Source organism: Leucoraja erinacea, chromosome 12 (assembly GCF_028641065.1).
Source record: "Leucoraja erinacea ecotype New England chromosome 12, Leri_hhj_1, whole genome shotgun sequence".
NCBI classification, from domain to species: Eukaryota; Metazoa; Chordata; class Chondrichthyes; order Rajiformes; family Rajidae; genus Leucoraja; species Leucoraja erinaceus.
The window spans coordinates 36,971,828-36,987,973 of NC_073388.1; the positions used below are offsets into that span (position 1 = coordinate 36,971,828).

Sequence of the window (16,146 nt, forward strand, 5' to 3'; positions counted from 1 at the left end):
GACTTTTTGTGTGTGTTTTTGTAAATTTATTCAACGTTATGACTGCAGGCTAAACCATTTCATTGCACTGAAAAGTGCAATAACAATAACATTGAATCTAATCTAATCTAATAACAGTAATATGCTTAATATATTGCCTACATAATTGTTTATATTTTTGTCATTGGCCTTTGTTGGGTTTTTTTGTATGGTCTTTTTTTTTCAATCCCTATTTACACCATTAACATTTGTACACTTAACAGAGTACAATGTTATAATTTAATTACTCCTAATTATAGACGCAAGAACTGCAGATGCTGGAATCTTAAATAAAACACAATCAGTCTGAAGACCTGAAACATCGCCTATTGATGTCCTCCAGAGATGCTGCCTGGCCCATTAAGTTACGCCAATTATAGTTGTGAGAGTTGTTGTTAATAAGTTGCGTGAGAACTTTGCGCCAAGACCATTACTTGGCTCAAAGAAGAAAATAAGATTAACGAGGATAAGGCCTGCCATCCCGAATGTTGATCTGTTAATGTTTACATATACAATATGTAGAACCTTGATGTTGAATGCTCCAGCGTGTGACCGCATGTTTTACAGTGTTTTTCGTTCAAAATTACTCAGGAATGTTTGGAGTGTTATCTGATTTATTGCTTATTCCAGTAAACAGAGGCGACAATAAATGCATGGGAGAATCATGTCACCAGGATGTGTCACATCACTTTGTGGGCAGTATAGTACTTTCCTGCTTTGAAGATAAACAAAGTATCCATGGTTTCATAAGTTATCGAAAGGGCCTGTCCCACTTGGCAATTTTTTTTAGCGACCTCAGGCGTCATATCAGTGTCGCCAAAAGATTTTGAACACTTCGAAATCCAGTGGCGACAAAAAAAAAGTTGCGACACTTGAAAACACACCGCTCGTCATACATCATCACGCCGCAAATTTGTCGGTGACCTGATACATCAGTTAATGATGCCGGCAATCGCCAAAAAAATCGCCAAGTGGGACAGGCCCTTTAGTTACTCATTAATTTGTGCAGGACTGCAAATCCTGATTTAACTCGAAGGTAGGCACAAATTGCTGGAGCAACTCAGGCAGCATCTCTGGAGAGAAGGAATGGGTGACGTTTCAGGTCGAGACCCTTCTTCAGACTTGTGAGTCAGCTTGGTTTGTGAAAAGTATTGGTATTGATTTATAATTTCAGGGGATTATGTCTGTGCTTTGATCATGTGGATGGTTTTTCATTCCATAGTTCCTGCCACCTCTCTGTTTCCAACATTTTCAGTTTTTATTTCAGATTTCCTGTATCTGCAGTTTTGATTTTCATTTACTGCAATGAGTGGTTATGATTTGAAATATACTGCCTGGTAGGTTCAATTGCAGCTAAAAGAGAATTCATGAATATGAATACCTATCACCTGCCAGGTGCTGTCCAGCATGGAAACAGGCACTTTACCCAACTTACCCACCTCGACAAACATGCCCCATCTACACCAGTGCCACCTGCCCATGCTTGACCCATAATGCTGTAAACATGCAATATCACCCACTTCTTCCTCCCCCTTACCCCCACCCCCCACTAAAGATACAAATAAATACACAAAATGCTGGAGTAACTCAGCGGGACAGGCAGCATAACTGGGGGGGAACGAGAAATATAGACGGTGATGTACAGAAATATAGAACAAATGAATGAAAGATATGCAAAAAGGTAATGATGATAAAGGAAACGGCATTGACTCGCAGTCTGAAGAACGGTCTCGACTAGAAACATCACGCATTCCTTCTCGCTAGAAATGCTGCCTGTTCTCGCTGAGTTACTCCAGCATTTTGTGTCTGTCCATAAATTTTAAGAAGGTTTTGAATAAGAATAAGTCTGGATCTTGAGGGAAGGTACTAAATTGGGATCTGGAAGATGACAACAGTATTAGGCATTAGCTAGGGAGAATAAATCGGATGCAGCTGTTTTTGTGTTGCGTCCACATCTGGCATGTTGGAGTTGTTTAAAGACCAGCCATTGGATCAGAGTTGAAGACTGGCATGCTCCAGTTAGGAGGAGGGATAAAGATATCAAAGTCGGGGAACCTTGGGTGACCAGAGGTTATACATTTGGTCAAAAAGAAAAAGGAAGCATACATTACTCAGAGAGTGGTAGCGGTGTGGAATGAGCTTCCAGTGGAAGTGGTGGAGGCAGGTTCGTCGGTATCATTTAAAAATAAATCGGATAGGCATATGGATGAGAAGGGAATGGAGGGTTATGGTATGAGTGCAGGCAGGTGGGACTAAGGGAAAAAAAGTTGTTTGGCACGGACTTGTAGGGCCGAGATGGCCTGTTTCCGTGCTGTATTGTTATATGGTTATATAGGAGGATGAAATCAAATGGGGCCTTCGAGGAATATAAAGCAAACGGGATAGTATACAGGGAATTAGATGGGTCAAAGGGGGGAATGAAATGTCATTGGTGGGCCAGATTAAAGAAAATCCCAAAGATTATTAAACGTAGATTAAAAACAAGAGGGTATCTAGGGAGAAGATGAACTACTCAAAGATTATTCTACTTAAAGACTACTCAAAGATAACATAGGGTATGCTTGCAGGATGTTGGCGAGGTACTAAAGGAGCTGAATTACTCAAGCATTTTGTGTCTACTAAAGGAGGACTTTGCATATGTATTCACCAAGGAAAAGAACACGGAAGAACGGTCTGAAAATGAAATCGGTCTGATGAAAGGCCTCGACCGGAAATATCGCCTGTTCCTTCTCTCCATAGATGCTGCCTCACCCGCTGAGTTTCTCCAGCATTTTTGTCTACCTTGGAAGATAGCAAGATCAATTTGTATCCTCTCTAGCTACAGATGAGGTCCCAGAGGACTGTAGCTCCTGCACAACTTGGACAGAAATGTAGATTGGTTAATTGGTAAGTTTGTAGATGACACTAAACTTGATGAAGTTGTGGACAGTGAGGAAGGGTGTCAAAGTATACAGCCAGATGTAGAGTAGCTGTGAAAATGGGTGGAGAATCACACTTGCTGAGAGTTGAGAGTCTTGGGTCCATTTTGATTCATTGATTGATTGAAAGATACAGAATCCACACTAACCTTCGATCATCTTTTCGCACTAGTTCTATGTTATCCCCCATTCACGTCCACTCCCTGCACATTAACAGAAATTTACAGAAGCTAATTAAATCTATAAATCCACATATCCTTTGGATGTGTGAGGAAAATGGAGCTTACATAGAAACATAGAAAATAAGTGCTGGAGTAGGCCATTCGGCCTTTCGAGCCTGCACCGCCATTCAATATGATCATGGCTGATCATCCAACTCAGTATCCTGTACCTGCCTTCTCTCCATACCCCCTGATCCCTTTAGCCACAAGGGCCACATCTAACTCCCTCTTGCATATAGCCAATGAACTGGCCTCAACTACCTTCTGTGGCAGAGAATTCCAGAGATTCACCACTCTCAGCTTCTGAAGGAAACCCACATTGTCACAGGGAGAACGTGAAAACTCCAGTCAATATCCAAGGTCAAGACTGAACCTGGCTTCTGGCGCTGAGGAAGCAGATCTATCAGCTGTGCCACCCGGTGAATTATGTTGTAATATCTTAGATCAAACAAGAATTATTAAGGAGCTTATATTGGCGGTTAAAGTGCTTTAAATTGGATAAATACCCAGACCTAGTATACCCTCAGATGTGTGCGATGCCTGATAGGATATTGTGGAGGCCCTTGTAGAGACATTTGCACCATCCTTAGCCACAGATCTGGAAAACTGGATGGCGGCGAATGTTGCACAATTATTTGAGAAGGACAGGAAGAATAAGCCATGGAACTACACTACATGCAGATGATCCTGACATCAGTGGCGGGAAACTTGTTGGAGGGGATTCTTAAGGACAGGATGTGCCAGCATTCAGCATTAGACATAATCGCCATGGGTTTGTGCATGAGGAAAATGTGTCTCATGAATCTGATAAGAGTGTCTTGAAGAGGATACTGTGGATTACTGAGGCAAGCCAGTGGACATTGCCTTTGAAAAGCACCTCATGGTCTGGAAGGTTAGATTGCATGGAGTAGTCCGAGATGAGCTAGCCAATTGGATTAAAAATGGGCTAGGAAAGAAATCCAAGAGTTCTTGCTAGCGGTTCTTTTTGGATTGGAGGCTTATAACCAGTGGAGTGCTGCAGGAGTCTGTGCTGGGTCCACTGTTTATTTATATACTGTAGATGCAAAAATGAAAAAGCTACGTGTAGTTCGTGTTCGAAGTAACGGGCGATTTATTAAACTGGTGCTTGCGCATCAGAAGGCCAGCCAAAGCTGACCTGTCATGTGTGGCTCTGGTACATTTTTAAATTCTCAGATGGCAAGATTACTCAGAAACTTGATTAACAAAACACAGTCTTAATTACAGAATGGAACTCGGAAAGACTTACTGTATTTCCCAGCAATGAAGACGCACCTGCGTCAAAGACGCACCCCCATTTTGAGTGGCGAAATTTTGAAAAATAAAAAACAGACATTCGCCATGGTGGCGGTCATTTCCATTCGCCGCGGTGGCGGTCATTTCCATTTGCGGCCATTTCCAGTGCAAAACACAAATAATGTATACACCGTTGCGGTAATACAAAAAATAGTGTTCGGAATAAAATAACATTTAATTGTGCACGGAACAAAGGTTCCAGAGATTACAAAAACGAAAAGCATTCTAATCTTCAAATCGGAAAAATTCACTATTTTCATCCGAATCTTCAAAGCATTATACCGGTAATTCATCAGGGTCATCACTACTGTTGTCTTAAACAACTTAAACAGAATTTACCCAGGTCCTATCAAGACCAGGTGTTTGAAATGGCGAAAAACCCCTGCGCGAATGCATGTCGGTTTTGATTGGATTGCCGTTTTGTACTGAAACGCTTCCTATAGGCCAGGGGTGTCAAACTCGCAGGCCACATCCGATCCGACCCGCGGGGTGATTTCGCCAATGCCAGAGCGGGCATGAAGTCGCAATTTGCCTGTGACCTAAAATGAGGTAAAATGAGTTTGACACACCTGCTATAGGCCTATGAACAGCCTAGCCTCCTGCCTCCAAGACGCAGGTAATTTTTCGGGCCTTATTTTAGGGTAAAAAATAGCTTCTTCATTGCCGGGAAATACTGTAATTAGGTCACAAACAGAATGAGATGATTATCCACAAGTCTAAATTCATTAACAGTAGATCCAAATGTCTGTTACATTGCTAGGTACACGCATTATTAATGACATTCCTTTCCTGTTAGACTTTTTTACAGTTTCTTGCAGTCCAAATTCCTGTTACAATGATAGGTACATGCATAATTACTGACACACCCTGTGTTAACTTTGTCTGCGGTTTCTTGCCACCACAGCAGCACAATCCACATCCCTATTCACTAATTCTAGTCCTCATACATTAATGTATACATTAATAATTACATCTAGTCCTTACAACATATACAGTAATGAGTTGGATAAAGAGGTACTGTTTGCAGCTGATACAAAATTAGGTGGCATAGTAGACAATAAGGAAGGCTATCTATATTTAAAACAAGATCAGTTGGCAAGGTGGGTCAAGTAATGACAAATGGAATTTAACACTGACAAAGGCGAGGTGTTCCACTTTGGTATATCAAACCAGGCCAGGATTTATACAGTAAATGCGAGAGCCCTAGTGAGTTTTACAGAACAGGGAGTCAGATGTACAGTGTGGTGCGGAAGGCATTTGGCAGACTTGTCTTCATCAGGAAGGGTATGTTGAGTCATCAAAGTTGGGACATTAAGATGCAGTTGTACAAGTCATTGGTGAGATCACTTATTTTTTAAAGTAAGTTTATTTACAGGTACAAAATGACAGTGGAAACACTACTTTAAGGAGACTTTCTAAAATGAGGAACATACATATAAGTATCAAACCAAAATGTTGTTACTTCCACCTAACAAGCACTCAGGCCCGATAGCACCCAGCCCCGGAATGTGGTCAATGTTTTGTGCGCACCGTGTTTCCTTTCTGGGGACACCCAAGCACGGCTGAAAGTCCTAAAGAGGGGCAGGCAGTTGACCTGGGTGGAGCTCACGAATTGACAGCTTGGCCAGGCCAGGCCCAGCAGCAAATTGACTAACAGATCCCTTGACCAGCCCCCCTTGCATCGGTTGCCCGAAGATCAGGAGGATGGGACTGAAGTGTAACCAGAATTTTATGAGCAGCCACTTTAAATATTCAAAGAATAGCTGCAACCTCACGCATGCCATGTACAGGTGAGACACTGACTCCTCCTGGCCGCAGAAGCAGCAGGTGGCTGAGGAATCCGTGAACCAATTCAAATAGTGGTTGCACTGTACGGTTCCAGGCAACACTCTCCACCCCAGATCCCCGATGCAACGGGAGAGTACTTTCGCGCACAGAGACAATTACTGGGGACCTCACTTGCTGCCAGAGCCAGCCACGATGTGTCGGGACATCAGATTAGGGCAAGCAAGAGCAGTTGGCACAAAAACATGTCCCTACATTACAAAAGGATACAGATGACAATGCCAAGAGGTGGCTGATGCTGCTTGGGACAGGCAGTTCTGACCGAGTGGGGGTAAGCCTGGTAGGAATCGTTTTACACTCGCAAGGCCCTCGACACCCACCATGACTGGTTGGGGACAAGCGTCCCATAGCCACAACACCGCCCTTTCTCTGAGGTTCAGCACACTGGCTAAAGATGATCAAATTCCGGACTCTCTGTAGCTCCGGGTAAGAGCCAGGCAAATCCCGCAAAGTAACGAGGCCGATGCACAATGCTGGGTGTTGCGTGGCCTCCGTGGATGCTCTCGTGAAGGTACTTCACCAGAGCATCCCCATGATGAGGATTCTCTGAGTATAGGTATCTCTACTGAGACCTGATGCAGATAGTGGCCACTTGGGTGCGTATGCACACCAGTGACTGACTGTCCTCTGTAATCAGAAGATACAGGACTGCAGCAGAGACCCAGTGTTTCCCATCACCCCAGAAGAAGTGCACCAACATCCACTGGCATCAAAGGCAGAGGGCGGGACCAAAGTGACTAACTGGTACTACAAAATGGAGGCCACCAGTTGGCTCTGCTCTGTTGGAAAGTATTCCACCCAGACCTGACCATCGTGTGTCGTGGCTATGAGATTCAGAGTTGGATAAGATGACACAGACACGGAGAATTCTTCAAAATGTTGAAAAGCCTTTATTTGCAAACATCGACTGGAATACTCAGGGAGGACAACCGCCTGCCCGCCCGCTCTCTGACTGCTCCCAGATCACAGCGGCAGGCTCCTTTTTATTACAGTTTTACAGTCTTATCTCTTCTACCTTATCTTGCATACTCATACTCTTCTCGCATCTATCCATCTTCTATTCTGACACTCTCTGTCCCAATAGACAATAAACAATAGGTGCAGGAGTAGGCCATTCAGCCAGCAATGTGATCATGGCTGATCATCCCCAATCAGAACCCCGTTCCTGCCTTCTCCCCATATCCCCTGACTCCACTATTTTTAAGAGCCCTATCTAGCTATCTCTTGAAAACATCCAGAGAACTGGCCTCCACTGCCTTCTGAGGTGGAGAATTCCACAGACTCACCACTCTCTGTGAGAAAAAATGTACCACCACCATTAACATCTATTCTCGGTTCAGTCTTATCTAAATTCTTTTATCTCTCCCCATATTTCTTCTTCTTTTACTACCCTTATATTCCAGCTGTCACTCTAATCTCCCAGCTGTCACTCTAATCTCCCAGCTGTCACTCTAACACTTATCACCTTCTATTTCGTTATCCTTATTTTCCAGCTACAGTTTGCTTGTTACAAAGGTTACATACCATGTTACAAGGTTATATACCAGTTTATAGGTTGAGTACAAAGATACTAATGTATTTATTATGAGTACAAAGATGCAAAAGTAGATATAAGTAACTTATTTACAGGATAAATGATTTAATTAAGTGTTGCTAAACAACTAATAATCACGTGAGTATTAAGTAAAATAGCTGACGTCTGATTACGTAAAATAGTTGACGTCTGCTGCTATGTGTATATTTCCATATGGGCTAGACAGGCAACAACTTTTATTTACCCAAGTCCCATTAGTTTATTGGGCAGGTCTCCTCGATGGGGCTCAGTTGGACCTCCAGGTAGAGGAGGTGAATGGTACTCCATGCAAACGATTTCATCTCTGACAGGGAGTCCACCTGCTGAGGACCACCTGTTAAAAGCCAGAAAATGTTGTCCCAACTGATCCTGGCTGAGGACACAGGCAAGAAAACCTGCTGGCACTCAAACATCCTCCACAGGCCAACGGGGTCGGTGACCATGAAGAGTACGTCAGCAGGGTAGGCTGAGGGGACCACCTTTACACACGGCCTGCCGAGAGCCACACCCATCAACCACTTCTGAAGAAGACACAGGAATGGGCCGGCCAGCCCCATCTCCAATCAGATCCCACCCCCAGGACTGCTTGTGGAGGATTCTTTCCCAGTCACAGCTGAGGAACGGACCCACTGCCAGCAGAAGACCTGAGGCCCTCTCCAACTCGGGACTCTAACCAAAGGATTGCCCAAATCATCCCAGCACCAAGTAATCAGCCGGAGCTGGGTCCTGGTGCATAGCAATAGACAATAGGTGCAGGAGTAGGCTATTCGGCCCTTCGAGCCAGCACCGCCATTCAATGTGATCATGGCTGATCATCCCCAATCAGTACCCCGTTCCTGCCTCTCCCCATATCCCCTGACCGCTATTTTTAAGAGCCCTATCTAGCTCTCTCTTGAAAATAGCGAGCCAGGACCTGAACAGCACCACTGCTCACTATCTCCGGACTTGGAGAAACAAGGTCCGATAGAACTTGTCTCCAAGGTGGACTGCTCACTGGCTCTGAACGGAGGATATGACCCTCATGGGCCGCCCCCACCACAATGTTTCTGGTGCAATGCAGGGCCACCCATCAACCCAGAAGACTTGTGACTCGGGACCCCACAGAAGCTTGCTGTACTTCAGGGCAGCCTTGTGCTTCAGAGGATGTTTGCCTCTTTCTTTCTGCAAGCCTTCGGGGGCACTTTACCTTCCTACACACAGTACGAACCTCCCCCCTTGCCCGTGACACAGTTTACCCCAATGTGCACCACTCCTGGCATCGGGTGGAGAGGAGGGTTAGTGCTGCTATCCTGAGCTGCCGAGATGGAAGTTGTGGCACTTTTCAAAAGTGCCCCACTCCTTTGCACAAATGTCACCATGTATGGTCAGAGGTCCAGAAGACTGGATGAATGACCCCTTCAAACTGGACACCAAAATGGCTCTCATTGTCCCCCTCATGCACCAGGTCATGACGGAGGCTGTTCTCTTGAAGATCGATTGAGATCAGATTAATATCTGACCAGCAGGAAAATCCCACTCACTGTGATTCCCTTACTCAGTGCCAGGAAGACTTCCTGTTCAGTCCTCAAAAAAGTCACAGCCTTTCCTGACATCTTTGAAGCTGCAACAACGGCTGAAGAGCCAACAACCCCAGCCATTGATTTTACACCACCATCAATATTCATGTCAGGCTGCACACAACTTTTCACACTACTTCTAAAGGTTAACATTCTGAATGGCGACCGGTGTACAGGAGCAGATGAAGTAGCAGCTACACTAGCGTAGCTTGTCTGAGCACCCGCATGAGCTTGATTAGCCATTTTATAGTCAACGCAGAGAAAACAGTACCAAGCACTTTTCTGCAGTTCAGAGCCCAGGAGAGACAGTAAAAAGTGGGTGTAGACCAGGAATGTGGCTTGTCGATGGTGTATCCTCGTCAATCCACACAGCTCGGGAGAGACCTGCATAGCAAGATTTTAGCAAGTGCCCCACGAACGTCTGAGATGCCACCGAACATTCCAGCACCCAGTTAACTGAGGCAAGACGAAACAAGATAGGGAGGGACTTCGCCAAATGTAACAATGAAAATAAATTCCATCAGCTCCCTTCTGACTCGTAGTCTCACCCCTGCGGTCTTGCAGCTGCTGCTGCTGTCTCCATCAAACCTTCCCAAGACTCCTCCAGAAAAACAGTCACAATTTTCGCAATACAAATCTCCCGAAGAGACAGGCACTACAATCCACTACCCACTCACAAAAGTTGTCACTTTGCAATAAATCTCTCCTGTCTGCAGCTCCAACTTTCAATGGCCTGTCCCAATTTCCTGCGTTATTCACGAATTCTCCCGAGTTTTCAAACTCGCAGAATGTTCATAACAAGTCTGTAGGAGTTTGTGGATATATTGTAGCGGCTCCTTATGCCAGCCGTAGGTACTTGGGGCATCAGGTAAGTCGGAACGTTTTTTCCAGCCTGATGAAAAATGTCCATGAGTAAAAAAATAGCCCCAAGTACCTACGGCTGGTATAACGAGCCACTACAATATATCCACGGACTCCTCTGGCCTTCTATGAACTCATTATGAACATTCTGGGAGTTTGAAAACACGGGAGAATTCGTGAATAACTCAGGAGAATTCATGAATAACTCGGGAAAGTGGGACAGGCCCTTCAGGTTTTCCAGTGCAGTGAGAGATCTCTCTGAGCAGTCTGCAAGGAAACCAGAGCAACTGGAGAAAACCCACACGGTCAAAGGTAGAACATACAGACTCCATACAGACAGCACCCATAGTCAGGATGGAACAGGCGTCTCTGGCGCTCTTAGGCAGCAACGCTACTGCTGTGCCACTGTACAGCCCAAGCGGCACTGTGTGCAGTTCTGGTCACAATTGGAGCACTGTTTGCAGTCCTGGTCACCCTTCTTATCATTAAATTGGAAAGATTGCATAAGGTGTTCACCAGGATGTTACCTGGACTTGTGGGCTTGGGTTGTTGGAGGACTTTCGATAGGCTGGAACATTTTTCTTTGGAATGTAGGGGTGTAAGCGCTGATCTTATTGAAGAGCAGAAGATCGTGAGAGGCATGGATAACGTGAATGCACAAAGTCTTTTTCCCAGGGTAGAGGATTCTAAAACCAGAAGGCATAGATGAGAGGGGAGAGATTTAAGAGGGAACTCCGCAGCAACGGTTTCATTGGTCTGTATCTGGATCTGCCAGAGGAAGCTATAGAAGTGGATACATTTATGACTGACAAAAGACATTTGGACAGATATGTGGATTGCAATGGCTTGGAGGGTTATGTGCCAAATGCCATCACATGGGACTAGCTCGGTATGCCTTTGGTTGGTATGGGCAAGGTGGGCTGCAGGGCTACTTCTGTGCTGTATATCTCTGACTCTCTGACAAAATGTATCATCTTGTACTTGTTGAATCAAATTCCATCTGCCAGTATTCTGCCTGACCTCAACTGATTTATATCCTGCTATAGACACAAAATTCTGGAGTAACTCAGCGGGACAGTGAGAATCTCTGGAGAGAAGGAATGTGGGGCGTTTCTGGTTGAGAGCCTTCTTCAATCTGAGAGTCAGGAGAGAGGGACACTAAAGATATGGAAGGGTAAGTGTGAAAGTGACAGATCACAGTAGACGTTGAACAAAGCTTTGATCTGTCATTTTCATACCTTACCCTTCCATATCTCTATTCCAGAACATTAAGGTGCTAGTTGTAGATCAGTGCATGCTCCTTTAACATGGTGACCTCACCACTACTAACCTCTCCCCATTATCTTCAGTATAATTGTAGCCTCCCCACCTCTATCTCTCTCTCTAGCTCCAGTGACAGACCACGGACAGCTAGGGCACAGTGTGTGTATTATAACAATGTTTGAAATAAACTAGTAGTGAAGGCATCGTGTGTTTGACAAGTCTTTACATGGTGTCAGCAAGTTGAACTTTGCGCCTCCCGTCTATCGGGTTTTTTTATTTCTCTTGTTTGCTTTTCTCCCAGTTCTATTTTTTCCGCTGTTGTTCACCTTTTATTTACCATGGCGAACTCGTGTCGTAAACCTGACATGCTGGTGTTTGACCCAGACATCGTGCACCGGTGGACTGTCTACAAGCGCGACTTCGAGCACTACATCGCGATCGCTCATCCTAATGCCACCCCTGCGGTGGAGGCACATCTGCTCCTCAACCTGGCTGGCCCAGAGGCCATGGAACGTTATGAATCGTTCAGGTATGGCGATGGGGAGGACGCTCGGGACCCGGTATGTCTTATGGCCAAATTCACCGCGCTCTGTGACATTCCCACTAATTGCATCATTGAGCGGTATAAGTTTTTCACCAGGCGCCAGAACCCCGGGGAGCACATCGACTCCTTCATTGCCTCGTTGCGTCAATTGGCTCGGCGTTGCCGCCTGGACGCGGTGACCCCCGACCAAATGATCAGGGATGTCCTAGTTCACGGTCTCCAGTACGATAAGCTACGGGCTGAGCTCTTGAGGAAGCTAGATCTGACTTTAAACGAGGCTTTGCATTCCTGTCGCATGGCTGCTGTTGTCGCCTCTGTATCTCCACCTGCGGCTCAGGACATTCACTATGCCAGTGCTGCTGGACGCCGGCGGAACGATGGCCCGCCACGCCAGCGTAGCGCTCCCGCACCCGCGAGGGACAGCCCGCGTCGTTGCCCCAACTGCAACTTCTCCAATCATCAGTTTAATGTTTGCCCAGCACTGGGGAAAACTTGCAATTTCTGCAGAAAGCTCAATCACTTCTCTGTAGCTTGTTGATCCCGTGGCAGGCCTGTCCCTGCTCGACACGGGGGCATTTGCCAATGTTATGTCAGTGAGCCTCTTCAAGCAGATAAGATCTGGTGAGAAGGTTACTCCCGACGACTCCCGTCTTCATGCCTATGGGGGGGGAGTGCTCGTACCTGTCGGGAAGGCAACCCTTATCTGTACGGTTCTGAAGCCCTCTCGGCCCCTCACTTTTCTCCTGCTAAACTCTGAGAATGTTACTCTGTTGGGCGCTCGTGCGTGCCAGGACCTCGGTTTGGTTTCCTTCCACCGCGATATCCACCTGGTGCAGGCCCCCATGGACCCCATGAGCGAGTACCCTGATCGTTTTGATGATGTGTTGGGCAAACTACCCTGCAATTACAAAATCGTTGTGGACCCGGGGGTCGAACCTGTGGTCCGCCCGGCTCACCGCGTCTCCTTTGCCATGAAGGACAGGGTGGAGTCGACTCTGCGCCACATGGTGACCATGGGCATCCTCACCGAGGTGAGTGATCCCACCCGGTGGGTCTCCACCATGGTTGTTGCTGCAAAGAAGGACAAGAGTGAGATTCGAATCTGTATAAACCCCAAGGACCTGAACCTTGCCATCAAGCGCCCGCACTACCCCATGCGAACGGTGGAGGATGTCGCTGCACAGGTTGGCCCAGGCACTGTCTTCTCTGTCCTCGATGCCAAGAGCTCTTTCTGGCAGATACCGCTGGATGAACGTTCCTCCTTCCTGACCACCTTCAGCACACCCTTCGGCCGGTTCCGTTTCCTCCGCATGCCTTTCGGGATCAATTCTGCCAGCGAGGTTTTCCAGCTCACCATGGAGCAGCTGTTTGCTGAAGCCAGACCCACAGAAGACAGCTGCGGTCTCGGGGATGCCCGCTCCGACCGACGTGCCCAGCCTGCAGCGCTTTCTGGGCATGGTGAACTACCTGGGGAAATTCATTCCCGACCTCAGCGAGCTGAGTGCACCCCTGCGGGAACTGTTCAAAAAGGACACTGCCTGGGTTTGGTTTCCGCACCATCAGACGGCTTTCAAAGCCCTGAAGTCCCAGCTGGTTCGCGCCCCTACTCTCAAGTTCTTCGACTTGAAGCGCCCTATCGTCCTCTCCTGCGATGCCTCGAAGTTCAGTCTCGGTGCCGCCTGCCTGCAGCTCTACGATGGCCTGCAACTGCCTGTCTCATACGCTTCCCGCACCATGACCCCTGCTGAGCAGCGTTACGCTCAGATTGAGAAGGAGCTCCTTGCCGTGGTGTTTGCCTGCTCGAAGTTCATGGATACAATAGCGGCCAGTTCTCGAGTGCGGAGTTCTGCGCCATCGCTGCCTCCTGGAACTTTTGCCACCTCACCGGCAGCCCCGAGTACCCGCAGAGCAACGGCCTTGCTGAGCGCGCCGTCAGCAGTGCCAAGGAGCTGCTGGAGCATTGCAGACTTTCACGGTCTGATTTTTACCTGGCTCTACTTAACCTCCGCAATATTTCCCGTGACCCTGCCCTGGGCTCACCTGCACAGCGGCTCATGTCCCGCACCACACGCCCTCCGATCCCTGTCTCCCAGCGATCCCTAAAGCCCACGGTCCTCAGCCCTGCTGCTGTCCAAGAGCGCATTGCCCAGAAACAGGCTATCCAGAAGCGCTCCCATGACAGGTCCTGCCGTCCCCTTCCGCGTCTTTTCCTGAACCAGGTGGACCGGATGCAGTCCCCCTCCGGACACTACAGGCTGGCTGTTGTCGTCGGCTCTGCGGGCTCTCCGCGGTCGTACCTAGTTGACTACGAGGGTACCATATACCGCCGGTCCCGCCAGCATTTGCTGCTGGTCGACGAGCCCGCTCCGCCTCCTGCAGCCCCTTTTGCCCCTCCGGTTGCTTCCTCTCAGCCCACCACTCCTCGCTTGCCCCGGACTCTGCCTTCTCAGCTCTTTGTGCTCCGTTCTCCCCCTGCCACTCCTGATCCCCCCTCGCCTGCCTCGTCCGCTCGCGTGCCCGCGGCGGTGCCCGTTTCTCCTCCCCGGTCTCCTTGTCATCCCTCTCCCATGCGTTCTGCTGCCCGTTCCCCTGTCACCGCTCCTGCTCTCGTTCCTGCCATTCCTTCGGAGGAGGGGGAGTGTGGGCTGCATACCCGCTCCGGATGGTTGGTCAACCTGCCTGTACATTACGGGGAGTTTGCTTGAATGTTTAACTGTTTCCTGCCGGTGTACGCGCGGGTTTGTTTCTAGCGTATGATCGTGGTCGCGCTGTCACTATTGTAATGCTTTGTTTTCCATGGGGAAGGATGTAGATCAGTGCATGCTCCTTTAACATAGTGACCTCACCACTACTAACCACTCCCCATTATCTTCAGTATAATTGTAGCCTCCCCACCTCTATCTCTCTCTCTAGCTCCAGTGACAGACCACGGACAGCTAGGGCACAGTGTGTGTATTATAACAATGTTTGAAATAAACTAGTAGTGAAGACATCGTGTGTTTGACAAGTCTTTACACTAGTCCTGCTCTTCATACAACCATGTTTCTGTGATTTTAGTCATCTTAATACCGGGTGCCGAAATGTGATCTGAATTGCCCTCCATAAATTATTTAAACATGGAAAGTGTCACAGTCTGCCCTCTCCTCATTCTCATCCACTTCACCTCCCAGTACTTTTCCACCGGTCCCTCCTTCTCCTCACCTGCCTGCCTGCCACTCCCCTCTCATCACCCTAACTCTCCTCGCCTGTTGCACTCAGTTGCCTCTGATCACCTATTAACCGGGTATATGGACTCTCCTCACCGTTCACACAGCGCCAGATTGTTCTCAGCATTCATGCAAGACTCTCCAGTGATTTCCCGGCTGCCTACATGGATTCGAACCTGCCTGCCCCTGACCATTCCGTCCTGTCGTCTTCCCGGATAGCACCTCAGCCTTCTGTCCCTGACTTCCTGGTTTCTGTATGCCTCTCTCCTGGGCTGTTTGGTGTATCCCTGCAACGGCTCCTCAACTTCATGCCTGGTTTCGACTCTCCTTTCGTCTGTCCCTCGCTGGTTTGTTTGCATCGTGTGTTGGATCTCCTGGTTACCGGACCTTCCGCTACCCCGACTACGTCTCCTGCCTGCCCCTCTTCGGAACCCTCGCCCTGAGCCTCTGTGTGAGTACGGTGTACCCATTCCTGTGTTACTACTCTGTGTAACAGTATCGTAATGAGGTTCATTACCAATTATACCTGCCTGATGCTGTGCTGCTATTGGGTCCGAGCTATACCCGTTACAGAAATAAATATTAAATAAAAGATGGTTTTAATAGCTTCATGATAGTATCAACCAGGGGCGCCAGGGAGATGGCAGCCCCGCTGGCAGTCTGTTCGTTTATTCATCTTTTTGTTATATTTAGCGTTTGTTAAAAGTTTGTTTTAATGTACTTCGGTTTGTTTTATGTGGGGGGAGGGAGGAGGGGATTGGGGGAAACTTTTTTTCAAGTTCCTACCTTCCCGGAGGTGTGATCAATTTTCGGATCACATTCTCTGG

The 16,146-nt window shown here is 47.5% G+C and overlaps 1 protein-coding gene across 7 annotated transcripts in view; it reads left to right on the top strand.

Moving 5' to 3' along the window:
* The window catches only part of cysltr1 (cysteinyl leukotriene receptor 1), a 33,604-nt gene that overhangs the window by 4,713 nt on the left and 12,745 nt on the right, over positions 1–16,146 (top strand). Inside the window, exon 1 of one of the 7 annotated variants that reach the window (XM_055643941.1) lies at positions 2,648–2,904. The exons of 5 other annotated variants lie outside the window; for them this stretch is intronic. The gene's annotated coding sequence lies outside the window, so the exon portion shown is untranslated. Of the gene's footprint in view, positions 1–2,647; positions 2,905–11,664; positions 12,099–16,146 lie in introns of those variants that run through there. One more of the 7 variants, XM_055643942.1, reaches the window with a different exon arrangement.